Source organism: Furipterus horrens, unplaced genomic scaffold, assembly GCF_987537825.1.
Source record: "Furipterus horrens unplaced genomic scaffold, mFurHor1.1.pri manual_scaffold_5, whole genome shotgun sequence".
Lineage (NCBI taxonomy): Eukaryota > Metazoa > Chordata > Mammalia > Chiroptera > Furipteridae > Furipterus > Furipterus horrens.
The window spans coordinates 46674319-46691295 of NW_028327175.1; positions in this window are offsets into that span (position 1 = coordinate 46674319).

The following is a 16977-nucleotide window of genomic DNA, read 5'->3' on the forward strand; positions in this document are numbered from 1 at the left end:
CTTCTCAAAACCCTACCAGACTTTTTTTTTTTTTTTAAGCAAGTATCAAACTGCCCAGCAATTAATTTTCCTTTTACCACTTTGTGAGTTGGCTTTGTCCCAATAAGATTATAAGACCCTTGGAAATAAGGGTCATGCTTGTTCTTTTCCCTGAAACTCTGCAGGACCAGCTTCAGGACATCTCATGCAAGTTCTCAACACTTTTTGATTGGCAATATTATTTTATCCTGATGACTTTTCTTTAACATAATGAATAAAGAATGGTGTATGACTTCAATGAGATTGCAAAATTGAACAATTATTAAGTTCAACCTCCTCCTTTTTTGGATCTCTGGAAAATAAATTGCTCCAAGCCATCCCAAAACCCTGAACCCAGTTCCATGTGTACTTAGGCCGAACCTCCCGAGAGATTTCCTGGCTCAGCCAGGCTCTCGGGAGTGGATGCCACTCTTTTCCACTCACCACATTTCCTGGCCACGTTCCTCTCCAGCCTTCTCACTTTTGTTGGTCACCCCCTGAAAATGCCACATTTATCTGAGACAATAGGCATAGTAACACACCACCACCACCACCTCCAGAGTGGCCTCACTCCTATTGTCTGCTGTTTGCGTGTGTGTGTGTGTGTGTGTGTGTGTGTGTGTGTGTGTCTGTCTGTGTCTCTGTGTCCATTTCTTCCCAAATCTCTTTCTCCCACCCTCTTTGCCTCCCACCCAGTTCTTCGCCCCCACCCCTTCTCTCTCACGTAGGGAGTCAGGATTGGGGAAGGGATGTGCTGGTAAACGTGTAACATTTGTGGCGTTGGCTGATCTTCAGGGTGTCACTGGTGCCACCACGGCCGAGTTCAGGTTTGGACGGGACACCCATGCGTGGAGTTGAGAAGAGGTGCGCAGCCCGCTCCAGCGAGCCGGGTGGAGCGGGCTCCGGTTTGGGGTAAAGGTAGGTAGCAACTCAAACTCAAAACTCTCTCTCCCGAGGTTTCTGTGAAACCAATTCATGCAAAATAAGTATAAATTGGTTTCTTTCTTTCTTTCTTTCTTTTTTTCTTTTTTTCATCTCACTTTAAAATTTTGACTCGACTCGCTTGTTATACATGGAAGACCAACCATCTACCTGGAAGGATAGCAGACTGGGCCACCCGCTGCCAAGGTCCGTTACTGAAGAAGGGCCGAGTTGGCTTGTGAAGAGCATTTTTCTCCAGTTTCTTCAATGTAAGGCATGCGGGGTAGTTTGAATGAAAGGCACTTAATAAAAAATAAATAGTACCTTCAGACCGTTCATGCAGACGACTTCCTGACAATCCCTGGAAGTGTGACTAGCCCATAAGCTAATTATCCTGTAAATTTCCTTTTCTCCCCCAGTGTGAAGGTGAGATCTAATTTGAAAGATTAAAATCTTTGCATGATTACAGTATATAGTAATTGTTAAGCTCTGTAGTTACATGCTGAATAGCTACTAAGTACAAAGAATTACAAGATGATTTGTGCCTGTAAGATAAATTCCAAGAATTTTGCTTTTACAAAAGGCAAGGAAGTGGAGGTGGCAGAACCACAGATGTGCTAAGTGAAGCAATTGATCGTGAATGTCATGAAAAAGAAACTTGGGTCTCTCAACTCACAGACAGGACAAGTTGCAGAATGCCTTCCGGTGCACTTCTTAGGTTGTGCTAAACTTTATTTACATAAAAGCACTGCTCAAGTGGGTGAAGTTATCTAAGGAGTATTTAGCCTAAATTTCTGGAGGGGTTCCAAATGTCTGCTCTTCTCACAATAGAGGAACCAACCAAAGCATGTGTTCATCACTTTCAAACACACAAAAAGCACAAAAAGCCAAGTCAAATCAATACTAGAGCAATGACAGGAGATTATATATATGTAAAAATTTTAAAGGAAAGACAAAATAATAAAGCTTTCAGTATTTATGTTTCCAACTGCACTACTATTTGGTTTTGTGCCAGCCATTCTTTCTCTGCCTTTAGTAGATCACACCGGAAAATTCACTCATTAAACAAATATTTACTCAGCACCCAGTGCATACCAGGCTCCTGTTCTTGGCACTGGGGACATGCTGATAAGTAAAATAGATAAGGCCTTCCCTCTCATGGACTCAGAGTCCAGCAGGAAAGAAAGATTACTACAAGCACTGCCTACAAGTCCTGTGAAGGAGAGGGGGAGCATACCATGGAGTGTGTGGGGTCTATCCTAGCTTAGGAGTCAAGGAAAGTATCTATGAGGAAGTAATGCTTAATATGAGACCTTAAGGATGAGTAGGCATTAATAACTGGGGGCGGGGCAGTCTCTTCTCCAGGCAAACAATGCAAAAGGAGTTTCCAAGCTGTTGTCTTTTAATGCCTTTTTCCCTCAAAACCATGAAGGGCTCCAGCTCAGTTAGCTTGTGGTAGCTAAGATTGCTTTAATTTTTCTAGTTATAATGTTACTGGTCTCTGCAGGTATAATTCTAAGAGAACAAGAAATATCAGACATGATAAAACTGAGCCTTTATGTAGACAGACAATACTAAATCTCTAGAAATTAAAACTCAGAATGGCCTGGGAGTGATGTTCTAGCAACCATTCTGTGGAGGTGTCCAGGAGTCTGCGCAGGCCTGAGAAGGCGGACAGAGACTGGCTCAAACTGAGCTCACATTTTTTTTAGAATCCTCATTTGAAATTGCCTTCAGAATTATTTTCTGAGTCTCCTTTGTTTATAGTGCAAATGATATTACCCAGGTTTGTTACCAAACAAACTAGGGCCCATTCACGTGGCACCTGGTGTATGACCCAACAATTAGTGTTGAGAAAAACAGGTCTTTGTTTACAAAATTCCAACTTCAGGTGGGCTGGGAACACTCCTGCTCAGAGCCCTGTTCTCCCGTGAGACTCAGCGCTTCCCTTGCTCCCCCAAAGCCTATAAGCCAACCCCAAACCCAACAGTTCCCCATTCCTTAGCTGTCAGCTCTCTCCTTCAGGATCAGGGGTACGTTGTCTTCAGCCTCTGTATAATAGTCCAGGAAAGCATGTACCATGTTACACTGGATCATGGTGAACTCCAGGAAAGGCACAAGTCCTAAGACGGAGCCCTCTCCACATGTCTTAAGTTCCAGGAGTCCACATAGAGTCCAGGTCTGCAAGGCAGAGTCCTTGGTAGCTTTGGAGTCAGCTAGAGTGGACACAATCAAAGCAGCAGCGTGCCTGCTTTCTTATTAGCCCAGGCCTCATGGCCGGACCCCGACTGCAGACCGCACAGCTGCTTCTTTTCACATGGCTGCTACGATATGCTCCTCCATCAAGCTCCAACATGCTCCTCTTTCTTACTCTGGCTCTTAATTCAAAACTGCATGGCACCTTCTTTCACACCAGCCCTCACTGCGGACAGGGGGCTCTTCTACATCCTTTGAAACTCTATGGCCTCCTTCCTCATGGCCCCCACTAATTTTAAATGCTGACCCCAAGCACCATACATCATTGTTATGAAAAGTGTCTTAAGTCTACCTGGGCAGCAGCACAACTTCCCTTCAGGAAAGTCTCAGCTATCATCTTGTCATTGTTATAAAAAGTATCTTAAGCCATATCATCCACCTCTTTGCCCTGGTGCAGCAGCGCAGCTATTATCTAGCTATCAGCTTGCCATAGATATGAAAAGTACCTTAAAAGCTGTATTATCCCCTTCCCTCATCCCCAAACCATGGGCTGCAGGGTACTTTGGGGACCCCCTCCGCCTCTTTGTTACAGGTTGATTACGATTCTTGGTCACCTATTTTGACCTGACCTACCTCACCAGGGTTCCATGGATCACGTTTCTCTCATCTCCAGGACTAGAGGTTTGCCACCATGCATCTGTTCATATCAGTCCATATTCCCAAGATTCTAAGACTCAAAACCAAAGGAAGGGAGGAGGTTTAGGGTACGAGAACACTCTTGGAATAATCATCTAAAGGTGCCTGCTTCGATGGAGTCCAGTTTCATCAGCATATGCTGGTTCCAATTCGGGTCTCCATAAACAGGGGTTTCATGCACCCCAGTACCACCAAATTCGGCCCTGCTTCTCAACTGTGCATTTGAAAGTCCATTTTGAGTCCTTACTTGAAATTCAAATACACAGAATTTTTTATTTTTTTTTTAAACTAAGAAAAACCTTGCATAAAATCAAGATTAAACTGAAATTACTAAGGCTATGCCATGTGAAATTTGTTCTGTTACAATCCACTGTGTGCGCCCAATTTTGAGCACTGCTTTTTCTGATGAAATGTGAACTAGTCAAGTGTACAAAGGTATTGCACCACGATTTAGAAAAGTTTCACACTGTGATCCTTTGAGTATAGGATGGCACGTATGTCAATATACATTTGTTCATAAATTCCTAAGATGCTCATTTTCTGAGGTAGAATCAGCAGTGTGATTGATTATTCATTTAAGAAACCCACTTGGGCATCTCAGCAACAATGAACTAATGTCTTCAGTAGATCAATAATTCTTCTCTCTAGTCACAAGAAGAAACCCAGTGCATCAGAAAATCGTCAGCAAAAACATAAAAAGATATGTGCCAGCTGTTTCTGGCAGCCCCTTACTGGGGGGACACCAGAAAACAGTAAGAAATGTTTGCCATATGTTGGGTGATGAGTGGTAATGGAAAGTACTCATAAAGAAATGACTAACACTTGTCTGTATTTTATTCAGGTGGGCAGATAAAACACATCCATTTTCTTAGTATCGACTTTTCTGGATGCAAATTACTCTGAGGCGCGGGCAGTCATTTGCAGGCTTGCCATTCCTTATGCAGGCTGGACCATCATAGGTGTCAGCAGTTTTGCTGTATAAGCACTTTTAAGACAGAATCCAAACCTCTGAATTAGCAGAAAATATTCTGTGCAAAGTAATTCACATTAGAGGGTCTCCTTTTCAATTTCGAAACTGCAGTTGCTGTTATCCTATATTTTGAATCAGCTTAGAAATCTTTCCCCTTCTCTCCAGCTCCTCTCCTTGGTCCTTGGCCTAACATTCCTCATCACCCCCATCAGGCAGCTACTTCTGCTGTGTTTGCAGAGGCCTGCCATTTGATGTGAGAGGAAAGGCATCACCAAGTCTGCCCCACTAAGGGTCATATCGATCCCCTGAGAAAACAACCATTTCCTTTGCTTGTGTTTACGCAGGTATAATAGATTTATTTTCCCCAGGAATTCACTGTCTTCTTCAGAAATTCAGCTTTACCAGAGCAAGAAGCAGTTGAGCAGACACAGTGGGCAATAAAAATCCTGCTAAGTAATGGGAGACCAAAATGCTCGCAACACTTCCCGGATGTGAGTCAGTGCATTGCGTTGAGTCAGTCACCCATAAATCAGACTGTGGCTTTGACAATCTTGTTGGGGTTCAAACACAGGAGGGCAACATCCCCAGGATGTATGGGAGAGCCAGGGAGGCTCTCATTCAAGGTGGCGGGATTCCCAGGTGTGACTTTGGGTCTTGACCATATGTGCAGGTCACCATAGCTGTGCAGAATCTTTAATTTGTACTGTTCCATTGAATAGGGACTTACCAGAACTTGTCACATTGCTCGCTTTAAAAAAAATATTGAGAAAACAGTTGTGTTTAGGCTAGAAGCAGAGAATTGACAACTCAGTTCTCAGAGGAAGGGATATTACCCCCTGGGGAAGTATGGAAATTTGCAGGAGCATTTTTTATTATAGTTCTGACTGGGAGGCGCCATTAGCACTTAGTGGGTGTGGCCAGAGGTGGTAAACACCCTGCAAAGTGTGGGGTACGGTCTCTATGACAAAGAATTTTCCCATATCCTGCCTTGATTTCAAATAAATGCCCTAGTGTGGAAGTGAAAAACTTGATAAAATTATCTGAGCCTTATATCTAACTCCATTTAACATATAAACACAAAGTATTTTTTCACAGCTTTAATATACATTGAAATTTTCAAGAATGAAATCATTGTGTAAATACTTGTTTTGTTTGGAATTTTACTAAGAATTAATCAACTTTCCAGTAAGCCTCTGGTGACAATGTATCAGTTTGCATATGTAACAGTCACATTCAAGTATAGATACATATAGCCTTATCCAGCCCTTATTTCAAAATGCCAAATACAAAGAAAATGTGTTGACAATATTCAGATGAGTATTATCTTCTTTTACCCCCAAATTAATTCCTTAAAAATAGTTGCAAGTTTTGGACTACTTCATATCTTTTTGTTTAGCCATGCTAAAAATACACATGCTTTTATTGTAAATTACTCTCCTATTATTTTTCCTTCCTACTACACTTTGTGTTGGATCCTGTGTACCCCACCCAGGTCCTCACTTCCGGGGTTCCCCAGGTGCTGGAGTGGTGACCACAGACAGTCCACAGCTGAGTGCCACCACCCTGTCCCAGCAATCCTTCTGGTCTCAAGAGAACAGCCTCTTCCCAAGCCCCCCCATGACTCCTCCCTAGGAGCTGCCTGCATCAACTGGCTGTTGAGGGGGCAGAGGGGTAAGACTGACTACGCACCATCCTGAAGGTCCACCCCAGCTCCCTGTGGGATCTGCGGACTCCTTTGTGGGACTACCTGAAAGCCCAGCCCAGCGTCGTCCTCTGCCCGCTCCTGCCTCTCTCCCACAGGTGTGGATCCTGAGAGCATGTCCCCTAATGCCATCTCAGGTTCTGTTCCCTGGGGAACCGGACACAATCAGAACATTATAAGGGGTTTTGGACATTGGGTAGTATGTTATCTGGGAATTTTAATTTAGGATAATAAAGAGGGAATGATAGAATATTTATAATTAAAAAAGAGACAAGGTCTCTGATGGGCATGAGACCCTCTGAACTAGGTGACTTCTTCAAGGTCCCTCCACCTCAAAAACTCCTTTAGGGGAGAAACATTGCTTGCCCCAGTTGGGCTGCAAGTAAGCAAGACTCAGAATGACACCTTATACAACGTTTCTCATGCACTTGAATAAAAAAAAAAAAATCACTTCACATAAGCACATTTGTTCAAGGTTATCCACCCACCATGTCATGTACTCCTCGATCCTTGCTATACGTCATGAAACTAGCAAAACCCAACATGCGAGCCCTTTCCACATTCCTGAGGCCTCACATCCAAAAGGTCGTGTGCGTAATTAGCTTCTGGAGATCATAATAAGCCGGCTCAGTAATGCCAGGCGCTTTGTCCTTGGAGATTTTTTAGATGAAATACGATTTTAATTTAATTTTTAATACCATAGTATTATAGTTCTTCTTTAACTGTCAACTGAAGATTCCCAAAGCGGGAGGGTGTGTGTGAGTGTGGCATACATGTGTGTGTCTGCAGATGCGCGGTGTGTCTGTGTAGGAGAGAGTGCTTGCTGTCCTGAGGGACCCTAGAGAACAATCCAAAAGCAAGACCAGTGATTACTACGTCTGTTCCTCTGGTCTAACTTTCTAAACAGGCTGCTACAAAGCAATGATCTGAAGTCCTCTGAAGGGCACTTAATTTCTTTTGACTCAATAAAGCTGGAATGACAAACACAGTAGTCCCCTGTTACCCACAGATTTGCTTTCCAAGGTTTCAGTTAACTGTAGTCATCTGCAGTCTAAAAATATTAAATGGAAAATTTCAGAAATAAACAATTCATCAGTTTTAAATTGCATGCCATTCTGAGTAGCATATTGAAATCTCAAGCTGTCCTGCTCTGTCCCACCTGGGACATGAATCATCCCTTTGCCCAGGTATCCATGCTGCATAAGCTCCCCACCCATGAGTCACTTAGTGGCCGTCTTGGTTATCCTTTCAATGGTGGAGGTATCACAGTGCTTGTGTTCAAGTAACCCTTATTTTACTTAACAATGGCCTTAAAGAGTAAGGATGCTGGCAATTCAGATACACCAAAGAGAAGCTGTGTTTCCTTAAGTGAAAATGTAAGTACAGTACAATAAGATAAATTTTGAAAACGAGTCCCCATTCACGTAATTTTTATTACAGTATATCATTATAACTTTCTATTTTATTATTAGTTATTGTTGTTAATCTCACTGTGCCTAATTTATAAATTAAACTTTATCATCAGTACAAATGTATAGGAAAAAACATAGTATATACAAGGTTTGGTGCTATTTGAGATTTCGGGCATCCACTGGTCATCTTGGAACGTATCCCCCCAAGGAAAATGGAGACTACTGTATTTACCTGGATGTGTGACTCCATTCAAATCAATTGCTGATATACTTCAGTGTGCCACAGGGTCATGAGCTATCTTAGTCACTGAACATTCAACACAAAAATACAGATCCGTGCCTGAACGTTTGAACCCAACTCCTTACTGCTGGCATGCTGCCTGCAGGCTGTCTGGACGTTAGAGGCTGCCTAATCACTCAGTATCTCTTCTTCAACTTCTTCACCTGTAATACTGGAATGCTGGCCAGAGTTCCCACCTCTGGTTCCTCCTAGGGGTGTGGTGATAATTGAAACAATAATGTTTTCAAGTACAGAGACATTCCAGATTAAAGACACTACATAATTGAAGACATTCTGCTTCTAGTGACATAGCTGGATGTAATTGCCAGCTAGGAAAATAAGAGTAAGCCAGTGTTCCTACTATAGGAGTAATGCCATTTGCCTCACTCTCAGCAGCCTGCTTGCCTCAATATGAGAAGAAATCCTAGTGCTCAGATTGAGAAAGAAATGCTTTCATCCATTCAACTTTCATTTTATCAACAAATGAATGTGTACAATTCTATTCCAATCACTTAGTTTAAGGTTAAAAATAGATTTAAAAAATAAATGATCCCTGGCTCGGTAGTGTGTTTGATACCCAGACAAGGCACATACAAGAATCAACCAATGAATGCATGAATAAGTGGGACAACAAATCAATCTCTCTCTCTCTCAAAATCAATAAAAAAAATTTTTTTAAGTTGCTCTATTTGTTCATCATGTCACTTATACTTTGAGAGAGTTTTATAAAAATATTTATTCTTGCTATTAAAGGCAGGAAGTCTATGCAAGGTCCACAGTTAAGGCTATGGGTGTTCATTTTCTACTCTCCCGTGTATAACTGGCACACATATATAACTGGTAACACATCTGTTCTCCTGACCAATGCATCAGCTCCTAACTGAACATCTTACATCTGACATAGATCCCGGCACATCACTGTGAGAGGTTCAGCAGTGCCAAAGCTACAAACCGCAACGGTGGTATCAGATACATTGCAAAGATATCAAGAGGTCTCAGCTTTTTGCCAGCAAAATGTACTTCTGTAAAATAATGCTTATGAGAGATTGTATTAAGAAGTTCTATTCATAGCCCAGGCACCGAAAATATATTTTCTGATTCCATCCATCAAATCTGTTTGGAGTTCCAGGTCTAAACTGGCAAAGGAACCAGAAAAGACAGTTAGAAGTGAAGTACAAGTCGTTAATAGGCAGGTTGGATTGAGGAGGCCAACAGAATGTGAAACAGGAAAGAACAAGGACTGTTCCTGCTTGGCTATACCTGCTGGTTGAGTGATACATAAGCAAGGCTGGTGTGCCTACCCTATTCCTAATGTCAAGATATCCAACCTCCTTCTAAAGAGAAGAGAACACGATTCAGAAAACATTCACATGGAGCCCTGGCTGCTGTTGCTCAGTGGATTGAGCATCAGCCTGCGAGCCAAGTGTCGCTGGTTCGATTACCAGTGAGGACACATGACTAGGTTGCATGTCCAAAAAATTACCCTCCAGTAGCAAGCTAACATGTTTTCATGATTTTTCATTCGGGCCTTTGGTGACCTTTTGCGGACTCTCCATTGTAAGTGCCATATAATGAGGCAGACTTCATCTCCAAAAATATTTCTTCCAATTCCCTGGTAAATATTCTCATCTGGAACTATGTCTACTAGGTTAAATAACAAGTTGAGTATTTATTACTATTTAAATAAACCTAGTTTTATTCATTACATTAGAAAAGGAACAGCCCAACTAAGTTACTTAGATATTTTAATTTTGGTAAAAAGAAGTTGGACATTATTTTTATCAAGCTGAAACACGAAAACTCTCCAGTCAACTTTTTCTGGACTTAAAAAACCTCTTCTTCATCTTCTGTCATTTCTCATTCACTTAAATCCTAAGGATGAATTTGCAAGAGGCATGTGGCTGTCAGTGATTCTATTTTAGCTCTTCAATAACATTTCAAGTGGATGAAGGACAGCGCTCTGACTGGGTTTCACTTCATCTCCTGCTGTTAACATTTCAACAGAAGGGGCTCTTAGCAGAAGTCATTTAATAACTCTTAAACCACAAATAATTTTATGACAGAAACAAAGAGGCTCCAAACTTTTCTTTTTTCTGTGACTAATATGGTTTCTTCTTCTCCTTTCTTAAGACTTTTAAGTGAATCACAGCAATGACCTGAAGGTTGAAAACAATGTGTCAGCTTTATAATAAGCTTTTATTGTCACTGCAGAAAATGAAGCATAGGTTGAGAGTCAGGATTTGAGGTCAACTATGAAACTCAGACTGGTAGTCAGTTCTGATCCCATGATACTGTGAGAGCTTTGTGTTAGCTTAGGGGTAAAGGGAGGGTTCAGGGGAAACCTGCATGGAGCCCTGAACAGAAACTTTCTGCTTTTCAGGTGGGCCCCAGTTGGGATTCTTTTTCAGTCATTTCCTATGCTCCTCTGCTTGGGCTGAGGGAACCTAAGGCAGGGTGGGAGCTGTAGCCTGCACAGCGGGCCCTGGCTGAAGGTATCAAGATATTGGCATCAATTAGTGGTCTTTTTCAAAGTACTGTCCTTTGGTCATCTTCCAATAGTATATACCAGAAACGTAAAACTGACCTTGAAAAAAGTGATTGGTGTGGGCTTCCTGCTGCTTCCAAAGCAGGAAGTTGCTTGCAGGTACATTCAATCAACATACTTTCCCTGAGTAACATTTTAGCAGATTGAAAAAAAAAAAAAATGGAGAAAAATAACTGTAGAATTCAGGCGCTCAGTATTTATTTCATAACAATGCTCAGAGGTCTCTTTTGGAAAATCTTGAATAGAGGTAATAGCCATGCTTGTTAAAACGATCAGAAATGGGGGACTATGGTGCTATTATAGAACCACGTTACTTTAAAATGCACATTAAATGGCTCCCAAATCCTTTTATTCAAAACCCCCAGATAAAAGAAGTAGTTTCTTCTTAAAGAAACCAAGACTACTTTCTCCTCGGAGAATAAGCTATTAGTGCTGGTAAAACATTAGCAAACAGCCCATTCAAGCTACAAAGAAAAAGAATACTTTGGTTTTGTTAGCATGGAGAGGTGCCATTACCTTTACGGCTCTGTTATGGAAAGCTGCAGGGTGAGTGCTATTGCTATTAACCAGAGGGTTCTAATTGTGTATTAGCTCATTTATGAGGCAGAGTGAGGAAGAGTTTTTGCCCAGGTGACTTGTAACAAAATGAAATAAGCAGATGTTATGTATCCTGGAATTACCGCCAGGTTTTCATGAGTTGTTAGATGCTGAGATGCTCTGAACATTCTGCCTAAAATTGCAGCTTAGTTGTGAACAGAGCAATCACATCCCTGTGCTCTGGCAGATTGTGGCCAAATACGAAGACGTTTTCAAAAACATTTAGTCATCTCCCCAACTATAAAAAAGAAAGAGAAGAAATTAGCCATCTGAAACTGAGATGCTAAAAGCTGGGCCACTGGGGTGATCTCATCCTGCCTAAAACCCTTCTGTCACCTGTACCGCACCTGCCTTGCCCACATGAATCATAGTGCCATAGGGTGAGATGATAGCTAGGGGGTAATTATGATCTTAGTCTTCAACTGTAGCCCTCCTGGGTTAGTTTGGATTCTCCATGAACATGTGTCAATAGAGGATTAGACAAGCAAGAGATGATGTATAAGGAGAAAGGCCTCTGAAGACTAAATGGATGGACCATAGAAGGCTGGGAGAGCATTCAGACTGCGATGCAGGTCTGAGCCTTGCGCAGGAAGGGAGGGAGGATAGAAAACACTTTTCTAAACACTAACATTTCCCATTGGCAGTGGGGTTCCTGTGTTGGACATGAGCTGCTCCATCTGCTCATCTCTCTCACCTTTCTTGCAGGTTCTACCTAGTGCCAGAGATTACAGAAACCTATGCTATACCCATCATAGGCTCTCTCTTGCCTTCCAGGCCCACCTGTGAACACGTTGTCTGTGTGTAAGCCAAACCTGGAGAGAGGAGAGATGGACCCATCTTCTCCTTTGTCTCTGATACCCCACTTGCTGCTCCCCACTGAGGGCTAATGCTTGGTCCCTGATTTCCAGGTGCAATTACAGAAGTCCCAACCTTGTTCCTTTCCTCCCTGGTTTTTTAAGAAAGCGCCTACAAGACTTCTCAGAGATGCATAAGAGTCATGCCCATCCTTTGTTCTCAGATAGGAAAGGCCCTTCTAATGACAGCTACCGCCCAGCCTGCGCAACTCACTGAGTGTTGAATGTCAAAGCATAAGCAGTGCCAACCCAGGGACCCTAGGGCTCCTTGGTTCTCTGCTCTTAGACATGGTTTTGGAGGGTATCCAAAGATTATACAGGTAGTCACTGCCCTAGACTCCTAATAGCCTTCTTTCTAGTTTGCTGCAATCACAGGGCAGCCAGCAACATCTACCCCCATCACCACCCCGGCTGTGCCTCTATACACCAGACTTCTCCACCTTTAGGGATCCCGGAGATGAACGGTACCTCTTCCCACAAAATTCGAGGAGCACAGAGCACCAAGGCCAACCTGCTGTATTCTAAGAGAAACACTCTTCTTCTCCCCAGCTATCTTTAATTGGCTTTAGGAGAATGTTTTAAAAGACCCATTGTTCTTCCCAAATGGTCTGGTTTATCTCTTTGAACATCTCTACTTTCCATCTGGGATTATTATCCCTTCCCTAATTGTTGAGTTTTTAAAAAATTTTTCTAGCAAATAAACCAATGAATTTCCAGTGACATATGGGCATTGATATACCCATACTGTCATGTATGACCTAAGTTTTTTGCTCAGAGAAATACCTGAAAAGGAAAAATAATACATTAAATTTCAAATGCTAAGTATTGTGAAGGAAAAAAAAAAATGAAGAAATAAAAATCTCTAAGCATTCACACAGTGAGTGCAGATACTCAAGTGTAGGTATTTGCCAAGATCCAGAGTGTCATTAAGTTATGAGTAATTTGCTTCTGACAATGTGAATAGTAAGTTAGTAGCTTGGAATGTGGGAAATACAACCTCCTAGCAGCGATGTTTTAATTGGTGGTTGGGTTCCCCATGTAGCCATCGCGACTCCATTTCCTGGGCCTGCACTGGTGTTGCCTGATTCCAGGTCCTAGGACGATGAATGGAGGTGTGGGAGAAAGACATCTCTCCTTCCAGCACACGGAGTCCACCCATGGTAACATTTTAAATAGATGTGTATATATATACTTCATTAAAGAATGTATTTGGCCCTGACTGGTGTGGCTTAGTGGGCTAGACAGCATCCTGCAAACTGAAAGGTGGCTGGTTTGATTCCCAGTCGGGGTACATGCCTGGGTTGCAGGCCAGGTCCCTGATTGGGAGCATGTGAGAGACAACTGATCGATGTCTCTCTCACATATCAATGTTTCTCTCATTCTCTTTCTGTTTCCCTTCCCCTCTCTCTAAAAATAAATAAATAAAAACTTTTTAAAAAGAAGGAATGTATATTATGTCCCCAAAAGACGTTTGTTTTTAATATAATTGGGGGGCATTTAATAAATATTTTTAAAGAGCAGTTTTTGGTCACAGCAAAAATGAGAACAAAGTTCAGATTTCCCACATCCCCACCCCATCCCCACACATACCCTCTCCATCTGCCAACACCCTGAACCACAGCGACGCATTTGTTACAGTGTGTATCTGTTCGGAACCTACCTGAAACGTCGTTATCACCTGAAGACCCTAATATGCATCAGGGTTCACTTTTGGTGTTGTATATTCTATGGGTTTGAAGATGCATTACATGCATCCTCCATGGTAGTGTTATACAAAGTAGTTTCATGGCCCTAAACATCTTCTGTACTCTATGTATTCATTCCTCCCTCCTCCCTAACCATGACATTTTGAAGTAACATTTTGCTGTTCTCATTCTTCTCCAACCTGCTACTACCATACCCACAGGCCCTCCAGCCCCTCGTGTCCCCCGGGGTGGGCCTCAGCGTCTGAGTCTCACTTAGCAAGCATCCCAAGTTTCCCTAACAAAGCTTTTCAGCACTCCCAACCCCCACCCACCCTTCAGAGTGGCCTTACAGCCATATATACATATATGGGCCCTAGGTATTTTCATTTTGAAAAAAGGGTGTTGGTTGAACCCCTGTATCTCTTGCACTAGTGCATTCCCAGGAAGTCCCAGAAAGGGATGTACAGTCAGCTACCCAACATAGCAGACACATCTTCTGAGGGTATCTTCAGCTAGTCTCCCTTCCTTCCCTTCTGAGTATACAAATGATTTCAAAATTCCAAGATTCGTTTTACCTGGACTTCCAGTTAAGACGGTGGCATAGGTAAACACAGCTTGCCTCCTTTCACACCCACATCAAAATTACAATTAAATTACAGAACCATCATTCAGAACTGGCAGAAATCGAGTTGAATGGAAGTCTGACAACTACAGAATTGAAAAAAAAACACATCCATCCAGACTGGTAGGAGGGATGGAGACACAGAATGGGCTAGTCTCACATCCACATGCGATGGATAAAAATTTGGGAGGGACAGGGAAAGAAGGGGAAGGGCCTACTCAAGAAATAGGTATAAATGTCCCATGGACATGGACAACAGGGTGGGGATTGCTTGTGGGAGCAAAGGTGGACAGGGCAGGGGAGAGCAACGGTGGAAAATGGGGACAACTGCAATAGAACAACAATAAAAAAACTGGGGAGGGATATCTCAGGAGCAAGGAGTTCCAGCCCCACACCAGGCCCCCCAGCTCAGGGCACCAGTGCCAGGAAGGTAAGTCCCCATAAGTTCTGACTGTATCCACCAGCAGGGATTGAGTCAGTGGAAGAAACTTCTGGAGTCCCAAGCAGTTCCTCTTAAAGAACCCACACAACTTACTCAGGTTCACTCTCTTGAACTCCAGCACAGGGGTAGCAGCTTGAAAGGCACCAGCGGACACAGGAAGGAACTGAAGTTGCTGGCCTCAAGGTGAGAGCTGAGTGACAGCTTTCTCACAGACAGAAAGGCAGGCAGAGCCACAGAGCCAGAGGCAGATGCCATATCTGAGACTCCATCAACCTAACACTGTTTGCCCCACTTTGGAGATCCCCTGAGGCTCAGTCCCACCCAGCTTACAGCTGTTAGCAGTGGCTTTTCCATATGAATGGTTGGTCTTGGCTCAAGCTTCACAACTTCCTAAATCCTATCAAAGAAGCAACAGCTGGCTTCAGTGAGCTCCTAGCCCTCATACCTGTTGCTAAGTGGCCCCAGGCCCAGCACTAGCAGCAGCCAGCCTAGATGCATAGCTTGGCTTTGCCTGGAAATCCCCAAGCCCAGCACAAGTACCAGCCATCTCAGATTGCTTTATAGCTCAGGCAGAGTGGCCCCAGGCAGAACACAGGTGGAAGCTGACCTTGGCCTGTACCATCCAGGAAAACCCAGGACCTGCACGCCCAGTGAACAGCTACAGACCATGTTGGAGCACCACCACCCTGCTCTTGTACAGCTTATCCTCCACAGAGGGTGGAGGTTGGTGGTCAGTGGTCACAGCCAATCCTTGCAACTGACGGGCTTGGGTAAAATCCCTCCCATTGACTTGCTAACAGCAACCATGGCTCAACTACAAGAGGAGGGTGTACTCAACCCACACAAAGGGCGTACCTCGAGTACCCAGCTCTGGTGATAGGGGAGGCTGTGCCACTGAACCCTGCAGGACACATACTACATTAGGCCATGCTACCAAGACAGTGAGCCATAGCAGCTCTAACTAATACATAGAAACAAACACGGGGAGGCTGCCAAAATGAGGAGACAAAGAAACATGGCCCAAATGAAAGAACAGATCAAAACTCTAGAAAAAGAACTAAGTGAAATGGAGATAAGCAATCTATCGGATGCAGAGTTCGAAATTGGTTATAAGGATGCTCAAGGAATTTAGTGAGAACCTCAACAACATAAAAAAGATCCAGTCAGAAATGAAGGATACACTAATTGAAATAAAGAACAATTTACAGGGAAACAATAGTAGAGTGGATGAAGCCAAGAATCAAATCATGATTCGAAACAGAAGGAAGCAGAAAACAACCAACTAGATCAACACATAGAAAAACGAATCCAAAAAAATGAGGATAGTGTAAGTAGCCTGTGGTACAACTTCAAGCATTCCAACATTCTCATCATAGGGTTGCCAGAAGAGAAAGAGCAAGAAATTGGAAACCTATTTGAAAAAATAATGAAAGAAAACTTCCCTAATTTGGTGAAGGAAATAGACATACAAGTATAGGAAGCACAGAGAATCCCAAACAAGATGGATGCAGAGAGGCCCACTCCAAGACACATCATAATTAAAATGCTGAAGGTTAAAGATAAAGAGAGAATCTTAAAAGCAGCAAGAGAAAAGCAGAGAGTTACCTACAAAGGAGCTTCCATAAGACTGTCAGCTGATTTCTCAAAAGAAACTTAGTAGGCCAGAAGGGATTGGCAAGAAATATTCAAAGTGATGAAATGCAGGGACCTACAGCCAAGATGGCTCTATGCAGCAAAGTTGTCATTTAGAATCAAAGGGCAGATAAAGAGCTTCCCAGACAAGAAAAAACTAATGGAATTCATTATCACCAATCCATTATTATATAAAATGTTAAAGGGACTTACTTAAGAAGAGATAAAAACTATTAACAATAAAATAGCAATAAATAAATAGATTTAATTGTCAACAATTAAATCTAAAAAACAAACTAAGCAAAGAACAGAGGCAGAACCATGGATACAGAGAGTATTTTGATGGTTGCCAGATGGGAGGGCTGTGGGGGAATAGGTGAAGAGGTGAGGGGATTAAGAAGTATA